Genomic DNA, 6,780 nt, shown 5'->3' with positions numbered 1-6,780 from the left:
GCCCTTGGGTTCTAGTCTCTCCTAATAGTGGAAATACGTCCTCTGCATCCATTCTATCCAGGGTTTTCAGTAATCTGTAAGCTACTATCAGTTCTGAAGAAGGGTCACTGGACTCAAAACATGAACTCCACTTTTTTCACAGATTCTGCCAAACCTGCTGAGTTTCTCTAGCAATTTCTGCTTTTGTTTCAGATCTTCAGTATTCACAGTTCTTTGTTTTATTTTAGTGAACATAAGCCATATGGGTTTAGTTTTTGGTTAACATTTAAGTAAGTAGAAAACTGAAGCATTGATAATTGAATAATTCTTACTGTGATGATACTATGGCTTTGAGAGGTGTATTTTGTCTTGGTTTGTATTTATGAAGCAAATTTGGGACAGAGGTACCATGCAATCTACTCCAAGCCAATACAGTAAACAGCTTGAGAGGTCTTGGGTTTTTTTTTAAATGTTAGAACAATAGAAGCAGCCTGAATGGGTGGGGTCAAGCTCCCACAGAACCAGGATTTTTAGTTTTAGCTTTCAGCAGTTGCTGGGGTCTTGAAGTTGGATGAGGAAGCTGTTTTTCCTCTCTTTGTTACAGTTAAAAGCTGGGTGTTTTCTTCTTGCTGCTAGAATTGCATGTGAGACTATCTATTTTACTGAATTTGCCTTTGCCAAGTGTGTGTTTTGGGGGTGTTACTATATTGGAACAGTTATTGTTTAAATAGTAAATAATCTATTATTCTGTTAAGTTTTCCAATCGAGTTGTTATTTCCAATGCTTTATTTTATTTTAACTACAGTGTATGAATAAAGTGTGTTTTGCTTCAAGACTGGTAGTTTGACCAATCAAATTGCATCTGGAATGCAATGCCTGGTACTTGCCTTTAAAATAAGAAAAAGTTAGGGTATAGACTTTTTTCTCAATATATTTTGAAGGGGATTGGTCTAGTCTGGTCTGGTCCATAACAACACATAAATCCAAGACTGTGTATCCATTCTATGATTTTACTCTGAAGGAAGCCATTTAGCCTGTCATTCCTGTGCTGGCTCTTTTTGCAAGAGCAACTTGTCCAGAAGCACTCCCCTGCTTGCTCCCTGTGACCCTGCAACTGTTTACTTTTCTGATAACCATTCCAACTCCCCTTTGAATGTGAAACGAAACAAAGGAACTGGAGATGCTGGAAAACAGAAACAAATACAGAAACTGTTGAAGAAAGTTAACGTTTTGGATCCAATGACCCTTCATCTGAATTGATAGTAGCTGGGAAAGGGTGGTTGAAGGGCCACTGGACCTGAAAAATTGTGGAGAGAGAAATAGATATGTTTCGGGTCCAGTGACCCTTTGTCACCTTTTTCCCAGTTACTATCAATTTGGATGAAGGGTCATCGGATCCAAAACGTTAACTCTGCTTTCTCTCTATGAATGCCACCAGACCTGCTGAGTTTCTTCAGCGATTATTGCTTTTGTTCCCTTTTGAAGATGCTGGTTGAATCTGCCTCCATCGTACCGTAAGGAAGTGTTTTCCTGATCTTTGTTGTGTGAAAGATTTTCTCTGGTTCTCATTGGCAAAACAAGCAATCACCTTAAATCTACATCATTTCGTTCTCAATTCTACTGCTAATGGGAACAGTTTCTCCCCATCTTACTCTGTCCGGCCTGCTCCAGTCGATCAGATCTCTATCAAATAACAGCCTTTTCAAATATTTTCTGAAAGTCCTTGCTATACTTATCTCATAAATAATCAAAATACCAGGTGCTCAATTTTAGGTTTAAAATTGAACTTTGTTCTACAAACAACGAAACAGAATGCCCTCACTATTGTTTTCGTACATTAGACATTAAAATGGTCTTCTTTAAACAGTGGTGACTTTATATTTTGGGTCTTCAGTAGCACTCAAACCTCATGAGGAATTTTTTTTTTTTAAATGTGTGGTTTTACTTCAAGGCAGTTGAGACAGTTTACCTTTGGATTTAGAAGCTGCTAGAAACTGGTTGAAGTTGCTATTTACTTATGTCGAAGGGAAGCGCCTGGGGAGATTCCCGTTTATGGACCGTCCCCGAACAGTGTCTTGTCGAATGAGACAGCTCTGTGACTCCGGCTGGGCCTGAGACCGGCCACTGGCTTCAGGAGGGACCGGACCAGCTGCGCCTGAGAGCGGTCGCTGCCGCTCACTTGGTGCCTCATTTTAACCCGAGCTGCGCCAATATCGGACACCTCAACCGGTGACTGAAAGCAGCTTGAAGTCTTTTCTCTCTCTTTTCTGTTACTCGCGTGCTCCTTTCTTTGCTTATTTTCTTTCTCTTTCTGTCTCCCTTTCAATTTTTCTTTCTCTCTCTCCCTTTCATTTTCTCTCTCTTCCTTTCACTCTCTCCCTCCCCTTCACCTTTTTTCTCCCTCCCTTTCACTTTTTTCTTTCTTCCTTTCACTCTCTCCCTCCCCTTCACCTTTTTTCTCCCTCCCTTTCACTTTTTTTCTCTGTCCCTCTCTTTCAATTTTTCTTTTCTTCCTCCCTTTCACTTTTCTCTCTCTCTCCCTTTCACTTTTTCTCTCTCTCCCTTTCACTTTTTCTTTTCTTCCTCCCTTTCACTTTTTTTTCTCTCTCTCCCTTTCACTTTTTCTTTTCTTCCTTTCACTTTTTTTCTTTGTCTCTCTTCCCCTTTCACTTATTTTTTCTCTTTCCCTCCCCCTTTCACTTCTCTCTCCCTCTCTTCCCCACCCCCCTTTCACTTCTTTCTCTCCCTCTATATTTCTCCCTCCCTGCCACTTTTTCTTTATCTCTCTCTCTCTTCCCCCACACCCCTGTCACTTTTTCTCTCCCTGCCTTGTTCAGTGGATAGGAGAAACAGCCCTTTTTCTCCACCCCACCTCCCCCATGCTTTCTCTCTCTCTCTGTCAATGACCCTTGAGTTATTTGTGATAGAGACAAGACATTGGCATTTAAAAATTAATCAGTGACAAGTGAAGAAATCGGTTGCAATCTGGAAAGCAGGGGAAACTAATAAAGTTGACCTCGTTTTCAAATTTAAAGGAGAAGTTGATATTTTGGAAGGGCTGGGGTGTGATTGTTTGATACTTGTAACATCTGACACTGGTATCTTTCTTGTCTGACAGCATCAGCATCAAGAAGATACAGTTATTTACAGTACAATGTGGGGGAGAATCAGAACTAAGCAGCCAAGATAATGGTAAGTAGTTTATTGGTGACCAGCATCTTTTATTTTTTGATTTTAAATATCTATATATGTCGTAGATTATTACATTAAAATTTTTTGGTGTGAGTCAATTTATCCTTTTAAACTTGGAGAGGTTATGTATTGATACTACAGGGAGGAAAGAACAGGCTAAAGTTCACTGCTCCTGACGTTTTTGGTTCTTTCAGTGCCTGCATATTTCTGTGGGTGTTGTTGGACAATGCAGAATTTTAATTTTGTTTAATGCTGAGTCAAAACCTTCCATTCAATGATGTCCCCACTGACAAGCTTTAGCAGAGCTGATGGTGCAAATCTACAATGCCTACATTGTGCAGTTTAATGTCTGATGTCTGCTTTAATTCAAATAATCTAAATTTAATTCCTTCTGTATCAGATGGCCCCTTTGCTTTGCTATTTTACACTGCATTCAGGTTGTTGGATAAGATGATTTAAGTGGAAAAAGTGTTTTTAAATTCGTATTTGTTGATTCTATGTTTTTTGAATAGCTGTTTGGTTTTACAGAACGATTTTGTTAAAGCTTTTGTTTTGCACACAAGATGAGAAACGGGGACAAAAATGTGTCTTTTTGTCTATTTTTCCCTTTGGATCTGAGGGGGAGAGGTTAAGCAAAATAATACTTATGCTTGCTCTCCCTTTCTTACGCACTCCCTCTCCTCCCTTCTGTGCTGTGACGTACAGGATAAGTTACAGGATTTGAACATTAGTAGGAATGGAAGACGCTCTAGAGAAATGCAAAGTGCTTTATATAGAGCTAAACATGATCCAGCAGGGGGCTATTACTTAAGTGTAAAGGAAATGATGTGCATGAAAAATCTCAGGGTCCTTATTATACAATAGATTGAAATTATTCCAACAATGGCTGGTGCCAGTGAGCAAACTAAGTCAAATGTTGAGATGTGTTAAAAGGTCAATAGTAATGAGGTAGTTGTGCCATTTTATAAATCATTATTACAATGGCACTTGGAATACTGTGTACAGTCCTGGCTACCATGGTACAAAAAAGATATTGCAGCTATTGAAATGATTCCGAAGTAAGCACCCAACATGATTTGAAGGGGTGGTAAGGGTTGAATACAAGCAGTGATTATAGAAGTTGGGCTTGTTTTTATTTAGAAAAGAGAAGGTTGTGAGCTGAGCCATTTGATGTTTTTGAGATTCCAAAATGGCAAGACAATGGTGAGCATGTCTTAAAATAGCTGGCCAGAGATTGAGAGGGAAAATGAGAAGGTATATCTGTTCAGGATCAGGAATGCCCTACATGCAAGACTGATGGGATCAGAGCTTCCAAATGGTCATTGGGTATATACTTTTGGAGAGGAATAATTTGCAAGATTCTGTGGTGGGGCTGAAGCTGGAGACTGAAGTGTGAATAAGTTGCGCAGCTTTTTCAAAGAGCTGGCATGAGCAGGGCTGGACAAATGGCCACATGCCAAGGGATTCTAGGATTCAAAGCTATTTTAAATGGAGCAGCAGTAGGAGAGGTCATCGCCAACATTTGAAGAGTTTATGAATTCGGAATGAATTTGTAGAAATAGCATTTCAGTGGTCAGTCTATAGAACAGATTCCCTGAGGAGGCAGAGGAAGTAGAAATTATTGATTCATTCAGTAGCAAATTAGATTTTCATTGAAAGTAATATTTTGGGACACACTAGGACAGGAACTTGCGGACGTGATGCATAGTGAGTGCAACAATGATTGGGACGAATGGGTGACTTGGGTCCAATGGTCGCAAAACTGTAGACTGTTGGAGACTGACCTCACCTCATTGTCTAGGCCTGTTGTCGACTGATAGAAGTTACAAGCATCGCCATTATTTATCTATTAGTTGCCTGGTAGCAGGTGAACTAGATGAATGTTGATGTTTCTTTCATCTAAAAGTTTATCATCTTTTATAATGCTTTTCATTTAAAAATGCCAGATATTTTAACAATGCCAGCAATATCTGGCACACAACTACTAATGCTAAACAGTTGCATGGTCAAAAATTGTGCCAACAAAAGGATTTGACATATGTATTCATATGATTTCTTCACCTGGACTTAGGAGAAAGCTGATTTGATGAGGAAATGTAGTAGACAGGAGGATTAATTTTGGATTATGCCTGCAAAGAATTGGCATTGATATGGCCTCCTCCTCTATAAGTGCCCTAGGATGGTGTGGCTTGATATATATTTTTGTTAGTGAATAGATTGTGTCAAACCAGCCACAGCCTTATCTAGTATTGATTCTGTCTGCCTTCAGAGAGTTGGAAAGGGTACATGTTCACAGAGAACCCATCCAGATGAACCCAGAGCACAAAGAAATGGTTAAAGACCAGATCAAAGCAGATGCCCAAATCACTTAAAAGAGTGGCTGATACTATTAAATGTAGGAAAATATCTAATGGCAACAGAACTACATAACACTTGGATAGGAGGTAACTTTGTGTAAATACTTCAGGTCTCTAACATCCCTAGTGAACCCTTTTGGTCCTTGATGCTTTTTAATTACTGATTCACTGAAAATTTGAAACAATGAATTGTTAATTACGCCAACAGGGATTTCACACCCTCCTTGGTTTGATGCAAATACGGGTTGATGATGGTGGTGGATTTGGGAAAGTTAGTTTACAGCCCCCTTACAGGTTCAGGTGAGGCCACTTGCCTGCACTCCCTGTGGTTGGTCACTGAGTTAGCCTGGAGAGAGTAGAGGAGACTGTGGAAGTGGACAAAAAAAAGTGTGGGAGCTAAGGGCAAAAGGTTACTGAACCTGAAGAATGTGGGTGTGAGACATTTGTTGCACAGAAGTCCTCACATACTGAGCTCTGCACCTGGGTACCGGGCAAGCATGTTGGTGCTTCGAAAAACAGCAAAAATGTGTTTCAATCCCATCACTCAAAGCATTGCATTAATATGGTGGCCTTTTGTGTGGGCACTTGCTGCATTTCAGCTTCTTGCTGATTTCTTTGTTCATGCAAGTGGTCAGGTGTTAAGTAATTTAGATTTTACATGCAAGTTATAGCATAGTATCATAATTATCAATAATACTGAACAGAAGGGACTCATTGACTCTGACTCTGAACCGGCTATTTGTTTTTTTAAAGACAAACCCAGATCGTTCAAAACTGGACCACTTGATCCATTTGGTGTTTGCTACTCTTGCCTGCAAGAGCTTAATGGGAATTCATTTGTATTCTGCTCTGATCTCGCTCTGCCTCACTCGCTTTCTCTGTTGCCATGTTGCACAGTGATTATAAGGTGAGGAAGTGGAAGCTGTATACTATGCATAGGTTTGTGTGACTGCATAAGTTGGTTTTGTTTTGGAGGAAACTGATGCTCACTACTTGTTTATGACTGGTTTCTGTCACATGGTTTTATCAAGATGTAGGGTTTGTTTTGATCTGCGAACAGGATATAAATTGTGCTTGTAAATCATGACCTATGCTTACTCAGCCTGTGCATTTTTGCTCTCCTTTTTGGGGCAAAGTTTGTCATTCCCACACCCTCTGCAGCATTCTGAAGGTGTTGAATCTTCATTGAATCACGGTTACAGCTTTTGCTTACGGAGAGGGTGAGTGTCCATGGGCTCTTTGACCATCTTAT

General features: G+C 39.9%; 1 long non-coding RNA gene across 1 annotated transcript; it reads left to right on the top strand.

Moving 5' to 3' along the window:
• Positions 1 to 2,084: 2,084 nt before the first annotated feature.
• On the top strand, positions 2,085 to 6,392 carry LOC125481533. Its single transcript, XR_007261377.1, has 3 exons — positions 2,085 to 2,208; positions 3,098 to 3,171; positions 6,282 to 6,392. It is a non-coding gene; the product is annotated as an uncharacterized LOC125481533 (long non-coding RNA).
• Positions 6,393 to 6,780: the final 388 nt, after the last annotated feature.

Source organism: Rhincodon typus, unplaced genomic scaffold, assembly GCF_021869965.1.
Source record: "Rhincodon typus isolate 14 unplaced genomic scaffold, sRhiTyp1.1 hic_rhity00002519, whole genome shotgun sequence".
NCBI classification, from domain to species: Eukaryota; Metazoa; Chordata; class Chondrichthyes; order Orectolobiformes; family Rhincodontidae; genus Rhincodon; species Rhincodon typus.
Note: the sequence above shows the minus strand (reverse complement) of the source record. Positions and strands in the feature narration are given on the sequence as shown.